Source organism: Coptis chinensis, chromosome 9 (genome assembly GCF_015680905.1).
Source record: "Coptis chinensis isolate HL-2020 chromosome 9, ASM1568090v1, whole genome shotgun sequence".
NCBI classification, from domain to species: domain Eukaryota; kingdom Viridiplantae; phylum Streptophyta; class Magnoliopsida; order Ranunculales; family Ranunculaceae; genus Coptis; species Coptis chinensis.
The window spans coordinates 79366279-79386765 of NC_141464.1; the positions used below are offsets into that span (position 1 = coordinate 79366279).

Here is a 20487-nt window from a genome sequence, read left to right on the forward strand (position 1 = left end):
CTGTTCCTTTTGGTATTCATTTATTATGACCGCATGAAATTTCTTACACTACAATAACTTGTTATGAATGATTTAGTATGTGTGTGCCTCTAATATTTGTTTTTCTTTCTCTTATTTCATTCCTGAAGAGGATGAAGAATTGGCACACTGACTGATTTCCTTATGTTTTAAAAGGTGTGGGAAACAATGATTATTTCTGTGATGACTGCAAGGCAAAATTTTAGTTTCGAGTCATCAGATTCAGAAGAATGAAATCCAAAGACATGATACATTTACTTCTTACATTGATATAATTTATTCTGTTTAGCCATGGTAAATTTAGTTTTGAGTCATCAGATTTAGAAGAATGAAATCCAAGTTCACCTTCAGGTATTGTTCTTGCTCAAATCTTGGGTGTGTAGTGAAGTTCTTTTATTACCCTTAAATGTTAGTTTTTTGTGTATTTTTGTCATTAGAAAAAAGAAATTACTTGCCTTACTGAAAGAAATTATTACAAACTAAATTTGTTCTTACGAAGGAAATGGGTTGTTGGTAGTGTTTAGATATTGTTTTTTGCATTTAATTCACTTGGAAAATGGATGACTCATTAGCACTATGGTGTTTGAGTGGTGGTAGTTCTACATTTCTAATACGTTGTGGGAAATCATCGTGGTAAGGACGAGGTGTTGTTAAGGTGTTATAAGAATTGTGTGATAATGTTGAGGCAGTGCTTTTTAGATTTTGTTTTAAACCTTGGTGAGAGAACCTTTTTGTCTAATTTCTTTTCTACCATGGCAGACTCATGGTATGCATGTTGAATCCATGTCATCTTTTAGGGAGGGTGAATCAAGTAAAATAGATTTGGTTATGTGTAGGTTAAGCTTACTAAGTGATCGAACAAGGAGATTTATTTTTCACAATACAAGTTTAGACATCTGAATTTCGGTTGTTTCTTAGGTGCACGAGTTTAATTGCTTGCTTGTATCCTTATTTGTTAGTAATCAACTGATTACTTTATGATGGATAAACACTTCTTTGGCACGTTGGAATTTGAATGCAGACATAGCTGTTCTCAAAGCAATACGAGATGTACATTTGATATTGCGGCATTGCTGCATAATACACTTTGAGATTATCAGAGAAACGGAACTGTGCACATCTTAGTGCCTTCATTGAGGTAATAATATGCCCGTTACGTCATTTTGCGGTATTAAACTACATTTTAGGCTTCAACTTTTTGTGGTCTATTCTTTTATGTGGGAAGTATGAGATTAAGGCGACAATTTTTTGGTAAAAACAGGTATACACATCCAACAATGAAAGGGTAAAGATGGTGGTGCTATTTCTGACTGGTACTTGGCATATTCTCAATGGTCGAGTTGGTAGTTGTGTCAGCTTGTTAGTGTTTGTCAGTTTCTATTATATTGTCTTACAATTCTTGTTGTAACTTTGGATAGATACAATTAGGTTAATTTATTTTTACAAGTGTTTGGTCTGTAAATTTGGATTTGGATTGGTGGCTTTAATTCTATAATGTTAACCGAGTCGGTTTTCTTTTATTCACTTGTTACTTGAGTTGTAATGTAATGTAATACTTTTGTATGTAAGATAGATCGTGGATAATCAGATGTGATGTAGCTCCGTACAGGTTGGAATCTTTTGGCGCCAGAAAAAATAATTTTTTTTGCACTGGATTGTTTTTTAGTAACGGTTATATCTGTTACACTAAATGTTACTAATGAAAGGGCCCTAAGCTTCACTAACACTTATATCCGTTAGAAATGAAATATTTCTGTGGACAATCAACAGTTGACTATCTGTTACAAAATAATTACCAACGAATATAACTATTACTAAATTAATATACGTAATGAATATATCTGTTACTAAATTAATATACGTAATGAATATATCCGTTACTAAATTTGCCTAAATGACTGTCACACCCCAGAGGTAACGGATATAAGCGTTAGTAAAAATATAAGTAACGATTATAATTGTTGCTAAACACCATTTATGGTGTAGTGAAGAGACTTGATACGTAGGCAACTCTTATCCCAAGAAAGAGTGCAGCTATTCTCTATCAACATCAACATCAGGTCATAGATACAAATCCATACCTCTACATTGGCGTCGTCTGCTGGTTTATTTCCTTGAGTAAAACCACCAACACTATTTTCTCAAGCCCACGAAACTAGTTAGAAAACCACCCTAGAAGAACAACTAAAAGCTCTAGTAGATCAAGTAAAGTTTCTCCACGGTAGGCACTCTGCAGGCTCGTCTTGTCAAACCACAATTTGTTATGATCATATCCTACTGGTCGCCCAAGAAACTCAAACTTAAGACCCCCTGAATACTCCAAAGTCCAAACCACCACATGAGATGTGTCCAACGAACTAATTTCAAAGGTCGGTTAATGTTTCGAGGATGGCCATAAAAGAAAATTTTCAAAACTATTGTGGAAATTTTATGAAAATATTGAATAAGCAAAAAAATGGACAATGAAATAAAAATTATGAAACTTTTGAAAATTTAGCTCCTGGATGTGTCTCGGTCTCTCAGAATTATAATGTGGGAGTTGGTTTTTTTCTCTTTGATGGTTCTTCACTTCTTCTGGTCTGTAAGTAAAATGATATTAATACTCTAAAAATAATAAATTAAGTGTTTTCCTTTATCATCAAATAACATATTTTCCTCCCCATGCATCACCCTTTCTCTTCTAAAATCATATATTTACCTCTTCATTCATCGATTTTCTAATTGGGCAGTTCACTTAAAGAAAACTTGTGAGGTTAACTTGAAAGGTTAGGTTTCCGGCAATGAATTAGTAGGCGCAAAGAGTTTAATATTTTGACACAATTTACCATCAGTAGGATTTGGACACAATTTTAAGAGTCTTTTAGGTTTTTGTCTTCCTAAATAATAAGTATTTGGGGTTTGGTTCTCACTAATCGACTTATTAGGCTTTGGTCCTCCTAAATCATCTTGACTAACAATCTACCAAATTGACTATTTGTAGGTTGTTAGTCAAAACGATTTAGGAGGACCAAAACTTAATAAGTTGATTAGTGTAGACCAAACCCCAAATACCAGTTATGTAGGAGGACCAAAACCTAAAAAATGGTGAATTGTATATGAAAGTTGTTTCTTACTTCACTTATTTTCGGCTATATTACAAAAGAAAGGGTGCATATAATTAAGAAAACATCTGTCACACCCCAAATTTCCAGAAAATTTAAAATAGAGAATTATCCACACCCTATTCCATTTTCTGAAAATCCGGGATGAAACAAAACCCTAATAACCCATTAACAACCACGATAATAAAATATGAGATTAAATTAAAACCAAACAAACAACTCTTAATGTACAATTCAAGAATTTACTAAACCACTCTATTACATCTGTTTCAAATCAAAACTTTATACTTCATAAAATTTATACCAGTAAGACTCTAAGAGCGAATCCCAATCAAGCGTCTTCATCCGCTGCATTCCACCATTTGTGAATTGATCGAGAAAAAGCAAAACCAAATAAAAAAGAAATGAAACCTCTCTCTCTCACACTCTCTCTCTCTCTATGAAGGCTCTCTCTCTCTCTCTCTCTCTCTCTCTCTCTCTCTCTCTCTCTCTCTCTCTCTCTCTCTCTCTCTCTCTCTCTTTTAGAACACGTCTCTTCTCTTTTTGTTTTCTTTTTCTTTTAAAAAAAACTCCCCTCCAAAAACAAGAACGAGTGTTTGGTAAAACCAAAACACCCGAAACCCCCATTCCTTATTTCCAGCAACTACTCATCCCACTTCCCACGTTTTTATGATTCTATCTTTATCTTTATCTTTTCTTTTTATTATTATTTAACTTTATATATATTTAATTAAAAAGGAGAATAAAAATAGGGTTGTTATAACATCCTTTACTTAGTGCAGCAATGAATTTTTACATTGTTTATACCTTAGTGATCATGGCGACTGCTGAACATCTATCACTTTTAAGAGGGCATGCAATTGAAAGCCTCGGCACGTCCTGATTCTACTTTGTGAGTAACTTCATATTTGTTCCATAACTTATCTATCGCATTTCTGTCCTTCAATTGTAAAAGTTATATATATCTAAAGTTGTATTAGGGCATCTCTAATGGCAGGGTGTAAACCGTATAGAGTATAAAGTTTACAATCCAAGTGTCAAAAAACTCTTTCCAACGGGGGTGACATACTGTAGGTAATAGACTATTAGTTGATAGATAAGGTGGGGAATTCCTCATCTCGCTATCAGTACGTTGACAAATAGCTCGGGTGACACTTTAACCAACGTCCGAACAAAAAAAAATTTTGGACGACACTTTAAGTCAGGTCCCTTTCTAGTTCTAAAGTCATAATTTGCAATTTTTTTAACTCAGACATCACTTAAAGTAACGTCCCAGTTTAAATTAAAGAGAGACGTCACTTTAAGTGACGTCCGAGTTTAAAATCCAATTTTTTTTACACTTTTCCATTGGGGACTATAGAGTGTGGATATTTATAGGCTATACAATAGTATACAATTAGAGTTGTAGAATCCTAATGACACCTACGTTGAGGTGTAATTTTACACCCCATTGGAGATGCCCTTAGGGAGAGTTCATTGATTGGCTAGTTTACCTACTTAAATATTTATCGAACGCATTATATGTCTACTTGCATTGAGATGATTGTCTGGAGGTTAATGATTCAATCTAAAAAGATTAATGATAAAATGATTTTTCCAAAATTGAAACAACTTTACTAATAAGATCATAGTTTATACTAACTACAATGGATAGCACACATTCAGTTCTTATAAATGATTAACAACTTCACCATGAATCGTGGTCATTGACTTATTCATAGTACCAACTATCAAAACACGTCTTTCCTACGTACTACATGACACGCAGTAGCACTGAGGTGGAGAGTAATAGAAGCAACTCATAGGATCTTGGATTCAAAATGTTACTAGTAGCGCATCTCCCTTGGTACACATATAAAAATTAGAAATGAAGTATCATACAGATGCCATTTGAAGAAAGTGTGTAGCATTTTATTACAATCAAGTAGGTTTTCTTGAATGACTAGAACTTCTCTAAAATTTGTTATTCATGCATACAAACGTTGAAAATGTTGGGGTAGGTTCCATAATAATCTTTGCTGCTATTGCTTCCTTTACCACTCCAAACCAATGAGCTAAAAATCCCATGACCAAGTTTGCTATGCCAATCTCATCACTTTTGAAAATTTTCTCCTTTCCAAGACCACCGTGTTCTTCAATGATTCTCAGCACCTCAAAACATTATTTTGCTGCTTTTTCTTGTTTCTCACCAGTTGTTAAAAATAAATCAATAATGCATGAGAACTCCAAATAATCATGACGATTCTGATTCCAATTAGTGTTATTGTGAGTAACTTAATTTATTGGGCTTTTTAGGTTATGGTCCTCCTAAATAATTGGTATTTGGGGTTTGGTCCTATCTAATTGACTTATTAGGTTTTCGGTCCTTCCTAAATTATTTTTGACTAACAGCATACACTATTAGTCAAGACGATTTAGGAAGACCAAAGCCTAATAATAAGTCAATTAGTGATGACCAAACCCCAAATACTCGTTATTTAGGAGGACACGTATATTTTCTATAAAATCTGGCTGGATTATGCACTAGCACCACAGAGAAATTAATGACTAACGAAAAGTCTCTCAACGAAGCAATGAACGTGTGCAGTGTAATACAAGAGAAATCAGACATGACGATATAAATTTTCGACTGAAGCCACCATGTAACTATAGCAGTTGAATGTTCTTTTAAGATAAGATGGTAATGTTTTGTCTTGTTAAGAGCATTTCTAATGCAAACGACTTTAAGGGGAAAAAACAACTTGTCACCCTTATGAGCCTAAAACAATGGCCCAATGCAAGGGTGACAATGATAATAGTTTTTTACTAAGTTACATTGATGGTAGCACTTGCTACTGAGATAGTTGCCGATTTGTGATATTTGAACATAATTTTTTATTTCGTCTCAAGTGTTTTTTTGTTTTTAGTTTTTAGTTTTTTTTTCCGAACGGGATGTTTATTTTGTCTCAGGATATTTTTCTACTTTTTTCTTCCGAGCGGGATGTTTCATTCCTTCCGCGCGCGTTTTTTTTTTTGGATATATATATATATATTTTTTTTACATTTAAACGGAATTAAACATTTCGTCCGAATTTTAAAATCATTTTTGCATTGGACAATTCCTAATAGCTTCTCACCAAGAAAGTAACTATGAGAGTAAATAATTCTATGTAATATTTATGTGGAGATAACAAGTTGTTGCTTGCATTAAAAATGGTAGTTATTTATGAACTTATATTCCCTAATCCCTAGGGTGAAGAGGACCAAGAAGTGATATACAACGACCAGACATTAAAATGACAAGTCGACTGAATAGAAGGACCGTCTACATATGCACCGAACTGGCATAGTGGGCATCCGATGCCGACTGAATAGATTGTTTAGTCGCTTAATCGTGAGCATAAGCTGGACCACTGTATTTAAAGTACACGGATAAATTCAATAAGTTCACAGTTGTCAACCGTGAGTGTCCCAGGAAATTTTTTGATGCGTGTATTACCGACTACGAGTTTTGTGCATTAATTCGGGGAATGGGTAGCAAAAGTTGATGTTTATGGACAAACCTGTCCACAAATTCGTTCTCTAGCAATTATAGCTGTGGTGATTGATCATGTGCCAGTTTGAGAGCTTTTATTTGCAGAATGATGACCATACTTGCAATGATCACAAAATATAACCAAAAATACGCACAATGAGATGATTGATACGTAATACCATTTAGTTAGAGGGCTTGTCTAATCATTTTGAGTGAAGCTACCTCATTATTATGGGTTGCTGAGTAAACAAAATGAATTAAAATTGTGCTGCTACGGCATGGGGACTATGGAACGAAATCAAGTCTTCGCGAACAAAGTGGAAGTGGTTGGCCAATTGGGTCTACTCAGAATGACACATCTGCTAGCTAGAGCTTTTTTATGGTATGGGGACCGAAATCAAGTTTTCATCGACAAGGTTGAAGTGGTTGGCGGGGACTAAAATCAAGTCTTCATACACAAGGTGGAGGTGGTTGGCCGCCCAAAAAAATAGAGCCTATTCAATCAAAGCTATTTATATTTTTTTTGTTGTATTGCCGTTATGCCGTAAGCTGCTGTGTTTGAGAATTTCCACTGTATTTTGAGTAGCAGGGTTCAAATCCCACTAGTGTACACTAAATTTTTAAGAATCTAATGAATATGTACTTGATTATTGAGCTTGGACCAGGTATATAGGTTTAGAATCTAAACTAGATTTTGGACCCGGGCATATGCCCGGATCTATTAAATATTTTGTGTGTTAAAAAGGCTTTACAAAATGTCTCATACAAATTTTCAAATCAGAATATATTTTTATTAAAAATAAACCGAAATACGTTAATGAGGAGCGATTATGGTGCATAAGTATTTAGAAACTAAGGGATCAAATTGAGATAGTCTCTTCATTTTGTGGTTTAGGATATTAATCCGTAATTTTCAAATAGAATTATCTTAAACTCGATCTAACTTGTATAATAGTTTTATTAGATTTATGGTGATTTAGCGGCAAATTTTCGAATCAAAAATATTTTTATTGAAAATAAACCGAAATACGTTAATGAGCAGCGATTATGGTGCATAAATACTTGAAAACTAAGAGATCAAATTGAGATAGTCTCTTCACTTTGTGGTTTAGAATATTAATTCATAATTTTCAAATTGAATTAATCTTAAACTCGATCTAGTTTGTATAATAGTTTTATTATATTTATGGTGATTTAGCGGTAAATCATCACTGCTCAGCTTACGTACTAATGTGTACAAATCACTAAAATATATTGATTGTTTCCATATCCTCAAAGAATACACTACTCCAACTTGAAAAGATTTATCACATTAACATATCCTACGAACGGGCAGGGCCGGCCCTGAGGACAGCCCACATAGGCAGCCGGCTGGGGCCCCGAAAGTTGGCCAAATATTAGGGCCCCCATGGTTGAAAGCAGTTGTGGTCAATTATTTTTTTTTCGGCCCAAAAACACTTTAGCAAACAAATATCTACTGTTCTTTTTTTGGCCCAACATTGGTTCTAAATTTGGCCCAAACATAAATCATTAAACATCGATACTAAACTGTACAAAGGCTTGCTCTCCATGACTCCACTTCTCCTCTTAATCTCTTGTCTCTGCAATTCTCTAAGGTCTTTCCAGTTCCCCAATTTGCACTCTATGGTCTCCATTCCTCTCTCTTTTGTTGATACCAGTTACCATCGCATCTGCAGAAAGAAGTTTTTCAAAGCTGAAGTTGATCAAATCTTACCTTCGATCGAGCATGTATCAAAAAAGATTGAATGGATTAGCTATGTTATCAATTGAAAAGTTTTAGTAGAAAAACTTGATTATGAAGACTATTAGTGATTTCACACCTAGAAATATAAGAAGACTAGCTTTTCAGTAGTGCTTAGTTTTTGTAATTGAATTTTGGTGTGAATTTATTGATGTTAAGCACACATTTGATTCCGTAAGAATACGAAGGAATTTGGACTTAATTTGTGATCAAATATAAAAAAAAATTGGCTTCTGTATTTTTCATCATTTATCGGTAGAGGCCACACTTTATGATCTCGCCTAGGAACCCCCAAAACTCAAGGCCGCCCCTGCGAACGGGTGCCGTTATATTAAATTATTCTAAAAAATATTAGCAACTATGCATAACTATGAGATATGAAAATTATATTAATTACTCATTTAAATTTCTTGCACCACTCTCTATAAAAAAAAAGCATCAAACCTTGATAAAGCTCATCGACTTCTTTTTATTGTTAGGTTTAACAATAGAAATTTGATTGAAGTTTTGTGAGAATGCCCAATGTGGCGAAGATAATATTGAAGCTACTTGAATAGCAAGGCATTCCCAATAATAAAAAAAAATTATGATAAACACTATTTAAAATGCAAAACTATATTTGTCGAGATATTTATTGCCCCTACATATAATACAAATATGTTTTAGGGTTATTAGTTCAATACATTTGCATCAAGTTTCTGATTTTCTATTAATTATTCTTTTATGTTAGTTTAATGTAATACGTTGCATCCAGTTTCCAAATTCTCATTAATTATTCTTTGAGGTTAGTTCAATGTAGTTGCATCAAGTTTTCGATTTCCGTTAATTATTATTTGAGGTTAGTTCAGTGCAATTGTATCCACTTTATGATTTCTCATTAGTTATTCATTAAAGTTAATTTAGTACAGTTGCATCCAGTTTTCAATATTTCGTTAATTAGTATTTGAGATTAGTTCATTGCATTTGCATCCAGGTTCCAATCTCCCGTTAATTACTCTTATATGTTAGTTCAATACATCTGCATCCAGTTTTTGATTTCCCATTAATTATTTTTCTAGGTTAGTTTGATAGTTTACAATTTCTATACAGTTTGCATACATGTAAAAGTCTATTTTTATAAACTCACTTTCGTTTTGGGCTCCTAATTACTCGTAGTTACTCATGTGAGAAGGCTAAAAAATGGACATTTATACTTTGAGGTTAGTGTGATGCAGTTACATCCGACTTTCGATTTCTAGTTAACTATTTTTTTGAGATTATTTCAATGCATTTGTATCCAATTTTTGATTCCCGTTAGTTAATATCTTATTTTAGTTTAATGCAGTTGCATCTAGTTTTTGGTTTTCCGTTAATTATTCTTTGAGGTTAGTTCAATGTAGTTGCATCCAATTTCCGATTTTATGTTAATTATTCTTTGAGGTTAGTTTAATGTATTTGCATCAAGTTTTAGATTTTCCGTTAATTATTTTTTGAAGTTAGTTCAATGTAGTTACATCAAATTTATAATTTCCCGTTAATTATTCATTTAGGTTAGTTCAGTGCAGTTTCATTCATTCTTCAATGTTTCGTTAATTAGTCTTTGAGATTAGTTCATTGCATTTGGATCCAGTTTCCGATTTCCCGTTAATAACTCTTTAATGTTAGTTCAATACATCTGTATCTAGTTTCTTATTATTTATGCTTTGAGGTTAGTTCGATGTAATTATATCCTGGTTTCGATTTTCTGTTAATTATTCTTTGAAATTATTTCAATGCATTTGCATTTAGTTTTCCCACCAATTATTTTATGAGGTTAGTTTAATGCAGTTGCATTCGGTTTTTTATTTTATGTTAATTATTTTTTGAGTTTAGTTTAATGCATTTGCATCCAGTTTTCGGTTTCTCATTAATTATTATCTGAGGTTTGTTTGATGTATTTGCATACCGTTTCCGATTTTCCGTTAAATATTTTTCAAGGATTTGCATCCAATTTCTAATTTCCCGTTAGTTATTATCTGACATTAGTTTAATGCAATTGCACCCAGTTCTCGATTTCTAGTTAATTACTTTTTGAGTTTTGTTTATTGCATTTGCATAAAGTTTCCAATTTCTCGTTAATTACTCTTTGAGCTCTATTATGTATTTGAATCCAGTTTCCATTTCCTTTTAATAATCCAATGTGATGTGTAATACCAACTTCATTCTACTGATCCATCTGTATTGTACTTGCAAACATGACATAAAAAGTAAATTATGCTTGATTTACTATGTGGGATCATCGAAGATTATCCAGTTCTCGATTTCACATTAATTATTCTTTAAATTATGCATGACTCATTATGTGGAATCTTCAAAGATTATCTATGAATGGGTGTTGTTATATTAATTATTCTGAAAAATATTTACAAATATGTATAACTATTATATATTAATATTATATTGATAACTCAACCAAATTTCTTATAATGTGAAAACCACACTCTCCATTAAAAAAAAGAACTCACCTTTGATAAAATCTTTCAACTTCATTTTGTTGTTTAATAATATAAGTTTGATTGAAGTTTTGTAAGATTGCCTAATAAAGTAAAATTCATATATATTGAAGCTATTTGAATGGAAAGTAGTTCCCAATCATACGGAAAGATATAAGATAAACATCATTTTAAATGCAAAACTATACTTATCGAGATATTTTCACAACATATAATCCAACTATGTTTTGGGGTTAGTTCAATGCATTTGCATCCAGTTTCTGATTTTCCATTATTTATATTTTGAGGTTAGTTCAATGCAGTTGCATCAAATTTCCAATTTCCATTATTTATTTTTTGAGATCAGTTCAATGCATTTACATTCAGTTTCTGATTTCTCGTTAATTATTCTTTTCGATTAGTTCAATACATTTGCATCCAATTTTCTGTTAATTGTTCTTTGATGCCAGTTCAATGCATTTGCATCCAGTTTTTTTTATTTCTCATTAATTATTCTGTGAGATTAGTTTAATGTATTTACATCCAGTTTCCGATTTCTCGTTTTTTATTTGATAAAGTTGCATTTGCATCTAGTTTTCGATTTCTCGTTAATTATTGTTTGAGGTTAGTTCAATGAATTTGCACATAGTTTTCGATTTTCCGTTAATTATTTATTAAGGTTAGTTCAATGCATTTGCATCCATTTTATTTTTTGAGATTAGTTCAGTGCAGTTGCATCCGGTTTCAATTTTCGATTTCCCGTTAATTATTTTTGAAGATTAGTTCTACGCATTTGCATAATGTTTCTAATTTATAATTAATTTTTCTTTGAGGTTAGTTTAATGCAGTTGCATCTAGTTTTCGATTTTTCTTTAATTTAATCTTTGAGGGTTAACTCAATGCATTTGCATCCAGTTTCTGATTTTCCGACAATAATTTTTTTATGTTAGTTTGATATATTTGCATTCAAGTTTTGATTTTCCATTAATTATTCTTTGATGTTAGTTTAATGCAGTTGTATCCATATTCCAATTTTCGATTAATTAATTTTTAAGATTAGTTTAATACTTGCATTTGCATTCAATTTTTGATTTTCCGTTAAATATTATTTGAGGTTAGTTCGATGCATTTGCATCCAGTTTTCAGTTTTCGGTTCTCCATTAATTGTTTTTTGACGTTAGTTTCATTCAGTATTATATTTTTTTTTAAAATATTTGTCATTATTGCTTTGTTGCTATTTTTTTTTTTTTTTTCTATTATATATTTTGTGATGTTATTTTTTGTATAATTGTTTTTAACTATATTTTGAGGCCGTGTTAAGGATATATTCGAAATAAATTGGTGCTTTATCATATACACTAAAATTGTATGATTTGTAATAGGGAATTAGTTTATACAAATCACTTATTTTTTAGCAATTTTTTTTTATTTGATCAAATATATAAGAATTGGTCAATTGAAACACTAAAAGTGTTTGATTCATAATAGAAAATTACCTTTTACAAATCACATATTTTTTAGTATTTTTTTTATTTGATCAAATATATAAGAATTAAAAATACATTCAAACTCTCTAAATATAAGAATTAGAAATACACTCAAACTCTCCAAAGAGGTTCTATGTACATGAGATTGTAGACTATTAGATAGAGAAAAAAAAACTAACTCTGATATTAGAGTGCCACATAGGAGAGAGAAAATCCTCTATTAAAGGTCTCTGCTTTAGTATATAGACTAGATTTTGAACCCGGGCATACGCTGGATCTATTAAATATTTTGTGTGTTGAAAAGGCTTTACAAAATGTCTCACACAAATTTTTGAATCAGAATATATTTTTATTAAAAATAAACAAAAATATATTAATGACCAACGATTATGGTGCATAAGTACTAGGAAACTAAGTAATCAAATTGAGATAGCCTCTTCACTTTGTGGTTTAGGATATTAATCCATAATTTTCAAAAAGAATTATCTTAAACTCGATCTAGCTTGTATATTAGTTTTCTTAGATTTATGGTGATTTAGCGACAAATTTTCAAATAATAATATATTTTTATTAATAATAAACCGAAATACGTTAATGAGCAGCAATTATAGTGCATAAGTACTTGAAAACTAAGGGATGAAATTGAGATAGCCTCTTCACATTGTGGTTTATAATATTAATCCGTAATTTTCAAATTAAATTATCTTAAACTCGATCTAGCCTGTAAACTAGTTTTATTAGATTTATGGTGATTTAGCGGTAAATCATCACCATTCGGCTTACGTAATGTGTACAAATCACTAAAACATATTGATTGTTTCCATATTTTCAAAGAATACAATACTCTCACTTGAAAATTTTTATCACATGAACATGTCCTACAAACGGGTGTCATTATATTAAATTATTCTAAAAAATATTAGCAATTATGCATTGCTATGAGATATGAAAATTATATTAATTACTGATTTAAATTTCTTGACCACTCTCTATAAAAAGGAAGCACCAAACCTTGATAAAACTCATCGACTTCTTTTTATTGTTAGGTTTAATAATAGAAGTTTGATTGAAATTTTGTGAGAATGCCCAATATGACGAAGATAATATTAAAGCTATTTGAATAGCAAGGCATTTCTAATCACAATAAAAGAATTATAATAAACACTATTTAAAATGCAAAACTATATTTGTCGAGACATTTATTCCCCCTACATATAATACAAATATGTTTTAGGGTTATTAGTTTAATGCATTTGCATCAATTTTTTTTTATTTTCCATTAATTATTCTTTGATGTTAGTTTAATGTAGTACGTTGCATCTAGTTTCCAATTTCTCGCTAATTATTCTTTGAGGTTAGTTCAATGCAGTTGTATCAAGTTTCCAATTTCCCGTTAATTATTATTTGAGGCTAGTTCAGTGTAATTGCATCCACTTATTTATGATTTCTCATTAGTTATCCATTGAGGTTAATTCAGTACAGTTGCATCCAGTTTTCGATGTTTCATTAATTAGTCTTTGAGATTAGTTCATTACATTTGCATCCAGGTTCCAATCTCCCGTTAATTACTCTTTGAGGTTAGTTCAATACATCTGCATCCAGTTTCTGATTTCCCGTTAATTGCTTTTTAGGTTAGTTCGATAGTTTACAATTTTTTGCATACATATAAAAGTCTGTTTTTATAAACTCACTTTCATTTTGGGTTCCTAATTACTCGTAATTACTAATGTGAGAAGGCTAAAAAAGTGTATTTATGGTTTGAGGTCATTGCGATGCAGTTACATCCGACTTCCGATTTTTAGTTAACTATTTTTTGAGATTATTTTAATGCATTTGCATCCAATTTCTGATTTTCCGTTAGATAATTTCTGATTTTAGTTTAATGCAGTTGCATCCAGTTTTGGTTTTCCATTATTTATTATTTGAGGTTAGTTCAATGCAGTTGCATCCAATTTCCGATTTTATGTTAATTGTTCTTTGAGGTTAGTTCAATGCATTTGTATCAAGTTTCCGATTTCCCATTAATTATTTTTTGAGGTTAGTTCAATGCAATTACATCAAATTTATAATTTCCGTTAATTATTCATTTAGGTTAGTTCAGTGCAGTTTCATCCATTTTTCAATGTTTCGTTAATTAATCTTTGAGATTAGTTCATTGCATTTGGATCCAGTTTCCGATTTTCTGTTAATAACTCTTTAAGGTTAGTCCAATATATCTGCATCTAGTTTCTAATTATTTATGCTTTGAGGTTAGTTCGATACAATTATATCCGGTTTCTGATTTCCCGTTAACTATTCTTTGAGGTTATTTCAATGCATTTGCATTTAGTTTCCAATTTCCCACCAATTATTCTATGAGGTTAGTTCAATGCAGTTGCATTCGGTTTTGATTTTCTGTTAATTATTTTTTGAGTTAAGTTCAATGCATTTGCATCCAGTTTCTGGTTTTCCATTAATTATTATTTGAGGTTTGTTTGATGTATTTGCTTACCGTTTCCGATTTTTTGTTAAATATTTTTCAAAGATTTGCATCCAATTTCTAATTTTTCGTTAGTTATTCTCTGTCATTAGTTTAATGCAATTTGCATAAAGTTTCTGATTTTCCATTAATTACTCATTGAGCTCAGTTATGTTTTTTAATCCAGTTTCGATTTCCTTATAATTATCCAATGTGGTGTGTAATACCAACTTCTGCTGATCCATCTATAGTGTCTTTGCAAACATGACATAAAAAGTAAATTATGCTTAATTTACTATGTGGGATCATCGAAGATTATCCAGTTCCCGATTTCCCATAAATTATTCTTTAAATTATACATGACTCATTATGTGGAATCTTCAAAGATTATCTACGAACGGGTGCTGTTATATTAATTATTCTGAAAAATATTTGCAAATATGCAAAACTATTATATATTGATATTATATTGATTACCCAACCAAATTTCTTATAACGTGAAAACCTCACTCTCCATTAAAAAACACATAACTCGTTTTTGATAAAACCCTTCAACTTCATTTTGTTGTTTAATAATATAAGTTTGATTGAAGTTTTATGAGATTGCCTAATAAGGAGAAATTCATATATATTGAAGCTACTTGACTAGCAAGGAGTTCTCAATCATACGGAAAGACATAATATAAACACCATTTTAAATGCAAAACTATACTTATCGAGACATTCCCACAACATATAACCCAACTATATTTTGAGGTTAGTTCAATGCATTTGCATCTAGTTTATGATTTTTTGTTATTTATATTTTGAGGTTAGTTCAATGCAGTTGCATCCAATTTTCAATTCCTGTTATTTATTTTTTGAGATCAGTTCAATGCAGTTGCATCCAGTTTCTGATTTGTCGTTAATTATTCTTTTCGGTTAGTTCAATACATTTGCATCCAATTTCCAATTAACTGTTAATTGTTCTTTGAGGTCAGTTCAATGCATTTGCATCCAGTTTCTGATTTCCCGTTAATTATTCTGTGAGATTAGTTTAATACATTTGCATCCAGTTTTCGATTTTTCATTTATTATTTGATAAAGTTGCATTTGCATATAGTTTCTGATTTCCCGTTAATTATTGTTTGAGGTTAGTTCAATGAATTTGCAACTAGTTTCTGATTTCTCGTTAATTATTTCTTGAGGTTTTGCATCCAGTGTATTTTTTGAGATTAGTTTAGTGCAGTTGCATCCGGTTTCTGATTTTCCGTTAATTATTTTTTAAGATTAGTTCCACGCATTTGTATTATGTTTCCAATTTATAATTAATTTTTCTTTGAAGTTAGTTTAATGCAGTTGCATCTAGTTTCCAATTTCCGTTAATTTAATCTTTGAGGGTTAGCTCAATGCATTTGCATCCAGTTTTCGATTTTCCGACAATTATTTTTTTATGTTAGTTTGATGTATTTGCATCCAAATTTTGATTTTCATTTAATTATTCTTTGAGGTTAGTTTAATGCAGTTGTATCCATATTATGATTTTCTATTAATTACTTTTTAAGATTAGTTTAATGCTTGCATTTGCATTCAGTTTCTGATTTTCCGTTAAATATTATTTGAGGTTAGTTCGATACATTTGCATCCAGTTTTTGGTTCCCCATTAATTATTTTTTGACGTTAGTTTTTCAGTATTATACATATTTTAAAATATTTGTCATTATTGTTTTACCGTTATTATTATTATTTTTTTCATTTTATATTATATATTTTGTGATATTATTTTTTGTATAATTGTTTTTAACTATGTTTTGAGGTTGTGTTAAGGATATATTCGAAATAAGTCAATACTTTATCATAGGCACTAAAATTGTATGATTTGTTAGGGAATTAGTTTTTACAAATCACCTATGTTTTAGCAATTTTTTTTATTTGATAAAATATATAAGAATTGGAACACTAAAAGTGTTTGATTCGTAATAGGAAATTATTTTCTACAAATCATTTATTTTTTAGCAATTTTTTTTATTTGATTAAATATATAAGAATTGGAAATACACTTAAACTCTCCAAATATAAGAATTAGAAATACACTCTAACTCTCCAAAGAGGTTCAATGTACGTGAGATTGTAAGCTATTAGAAGATACTATCTTTCATATTAGAGTGCCACATATGATAGAGAAAAAGCTAACTCTCATATTAGAGTGCCACATAGGAGAGAGAAAATCATTTTTTAAAGGTCTCTGCTTTAGTATATATACAAGTCAAAAGAACAAACCTAATCCCCTGAGCCAGCCAAAGGAGTCATGTTCGGGTCAAAACTTGATCAAACTGACCAGTAACAGTCCGAAAATTAGGAGAAAGTTCAAACAGTGACATCTTCCGTCTCCTAACTCCGATTGAAGCATATGACCTGTCAAAATGATCAGTGCAGAAAACTCTACGCAATGGTATATTGCTTCTATAAAATGGACGTATGGTTTGAAATCAGAGATAAAGCCAAGCACGTCACTATTCATCAAAGACGACGTAGATATTTTAGATTTTTTATTATTTAACTTTTTGTAAAGTCTAAAGATGAAAAGTGTCAAATAGTGTTGAATAGTGTCAAATATTAATAATTATTCCTTAAAGTCAAAAAGTTGAATAGTGATCAAATCTCAGTTGTTGGATCATATTTTTTAGATTCGATCACGACCGTTCATTCAACTATAAATAGAAGGGTCTAGTTTTAGTTTTTCTCATTGAATGGTTATCATTCAATCATAGTATTTAGAGTAGTTTACTGCTTTTCTAGTGTAATGAAGAATTTAATTTCCAGTTTTTAATTAAAATGTTTTTAATTCAGTTTTATTTTCTATTAATTAGAATAATACTTTAGTTCTGTGATCTCAGAGTAGAAACTCTGCCCGAGTGATGATTATCTCCATTAGGGAGGGTGTTTCAATAATTATAACGATTAGGAATCGAGTAAGTTCACCTAGATATGGGGTTCTGAATCGATTCCATGTGCTAATAACGCTCGTTCAGATATGAAGAGTTGTTATTAAGGATAAAAAATCGAGACTAACTCTTTTAACGGAGATATGTTTCACGCAAACGGATTTTCTATCTTCGAAATCAAAGTCTATTTTCTTTTATTTTCATAATTTTCTGACCTAAATCCATTTTCACAAATTCCCGTGATCAGATTAGTTTTGTTTATAAATAACATTTTGTAATTTTATTGAAATGTGAACATAATGACAAACCCGACCGCTGTTTTACAGAAAGATCAATTTTCATTAAATCAAACAAATCAAACCAACTTGATTATAGCTCATGTCTTGTCGTTGAGAAACCATTACTAATTAATCACTTGGATAAATAAATTTTTGTGGGGTTTCATGGAGACGACTCTTTTAAGTATAAGTTACTACTAAATTTACTAACATCACTTGAAAATCTACTTACTCTTCTACTAACATCACTTTGTGTAAGTTCATAGCATAACAATACAATTTTTTTTCATAAACATATGTCTCTGCTGAAGATGAAAAAACACTAAATTATTAGAAATTTGGTGTTTGATGATAGGATAGTATCTCACCTAAAGATGATCTTAGCATGTAGTAACACATGTCTACATTGCAAGTTTGCAATTACACCTATAAATATTTTTTTTATCAGTAAAATATATGTTATATGTTATATTAAATATATAATATATAGAGTTGTGATACAAACAAGTGTTGGTGTTATCCCTCACATGAAGATGAGGAAGAATGAGAAAATAAGGTATTGTTCGTGTGAAGAGGTCTGAGCGCGCACGCGCACCCTTGCATGAAAAAGAAGGTAATTTTTTTTAGCCCTCTCACGAAACATGTCTACTAGAAGTTTTGGGATGGCAAAATAAGAGGGAGCGCATGCGCTTAAATTGGCCTTGCCAAGAGCGTGTCCGCGCTCATGCTTTAACATCTCAAGTTCTGATTTTTCTACAGTAAACGCGAAATTTCACAGACGTCAAAATTTCAGATTACTATGAAACACAGAAGTTAGGTTTTGGAAAATAAAGTCTTAAATAAAAACCCAATTTTGAAAACAATCAAAATTGAGAGAAAACCCTTACAAAGAGAAAAGTTTGTAAGGAAAGAGGAGTGATCTAGTAAGTTAGAGAGACTTGAAAGGAGTGATTGTAATCTTCATTTTCATACTTATAAAAGGATTAGCTATTGTGGAAGTAGGCATCATTGGCCAAACCACGGTACATCTTTGTGTTGTGGTATATTTTACTTGCTTTATATCTATATTGTTTGTTTGTGATAGTTATATCCATAGTTTAGGTTGTGATTGTTGGTTGTAGTGAAAGATTAGATTTTAGATTGGAGTAGTAAATTGTCCAAATGCAAACTATCTTAGTGGAGATCAATTGGTATCGTTTTCTCTAACAACAAGTACTCTCCACATCAGTGGGAAAGTGTGAGTGAGAGTTGTTTCGACCCCCACCTATGTGGCGAACGTCCATTGGTAGGAATCTCCACTTTATTCATTTAATCGACAGGGCTAAAACCCAATTTGCAGTACCATGGATCAATATACAGGCCCATTAACTCATGTGTCTAAGGCTGAACCTTAGCCATATAGCTTGCCACTAATGTATATTGATTTATGTCCAGATTCATTTCTTATCAAAGAGATAATTATCAGTTGAGAGTTATATTCTATCACAATGACTCAAGCTACAAGAATACTTGAGCTACAAGGATTCTCTACTCTACCTATATAAATACAAAACTATTTTTCATTCAGAACTACATTCTTGAGACTTGATCCCACCGATAATTTGGGTACGTAGGCAACCGAAAGGTACAGTCTCATCATTCTCCCGATCACCATCACTTTTCTCACTACTTTTCTACGTTCTTCGTCTCTTTTGTCACCACTTAGTGTTTTGATCATATTTGGTCGAAACATAATTAACGCCGTCTGCGGTTCTTATATTACACCCTCGATCATGTTCTGCGAAAGTTATGACGCATACTCGAAGAGCTCAAGGTCCCGATGTGATTACTGACGATCATCACGAACATGATGGTCAAGGACAACTTGGCGTTGACGACATAATCCCTTCTAATACTGTCGTTCCACCAATCCGCCAAATTATTCAGCGTGAGGTTATTGCCTCTGACGATTCTCCAGTATCTGATGCAGATAATGTCCGTCATATGTGTCGAGGCATTCTTGTATTGAAAATATTACACTGGCCTTGTTTCATGCTGTCAGACGTCTTAAGCTTATTTCGAAGAAGGAATAGTCAAAGTTTATACTTGTCGAATATCCGCTGCGCAAGTTTTTTCGCAACATCTACGGATCGAGTCGCAGAATAGAAAAGTTACCTTAGCATTTACAACATTGTCTCTGACACTCATACAATTAAACAGAGACAAACTTTGGTTTCACTAATGACTGATTTTCTTATTGATGATATTCCTATGTCGAAAGCATTACTCGATGAGGAAAACGTCGATTTCTAATTGTCATTACCTCCCGGGGGCGATGACTTGAAATATTTATCGGATATATCTGCTGATTGTTAGATTTACACCGATAGTTCGCATAATGAGTTCGCCTCCGGTCTTGTTTTTGTCATCTTGAAGCCGAATGAAGACATAATTGCGAGGTCTCTACGTTTGAGTTTTTTTAACGCTTCATATTATATGGCCGAAAGTACGAACCT

At 31.6% G+C, this 20487-nt stretch overlaps 1 long non-coding RNA gene across 1 annotated transcript; it reads left to right on the forward strand.

Moving 5' to 3' along the window:
* Positions 1–1019: 1019 nt before the first annotated feature.
* On the forward strand, positions 1020–1521 carry LOC147478438 (uncharacterized). The gene is made up of 2 exons (XR_015209645.1): positions 1020–1156; positions 1280–1521. It is a non-coding gene; the product is annotated as an uncharacterized LOC147478438 (long non-coding RNA).
* The last annotated feature ends 18966 nt before the right edge of the window (positions 1522–20487 follow it).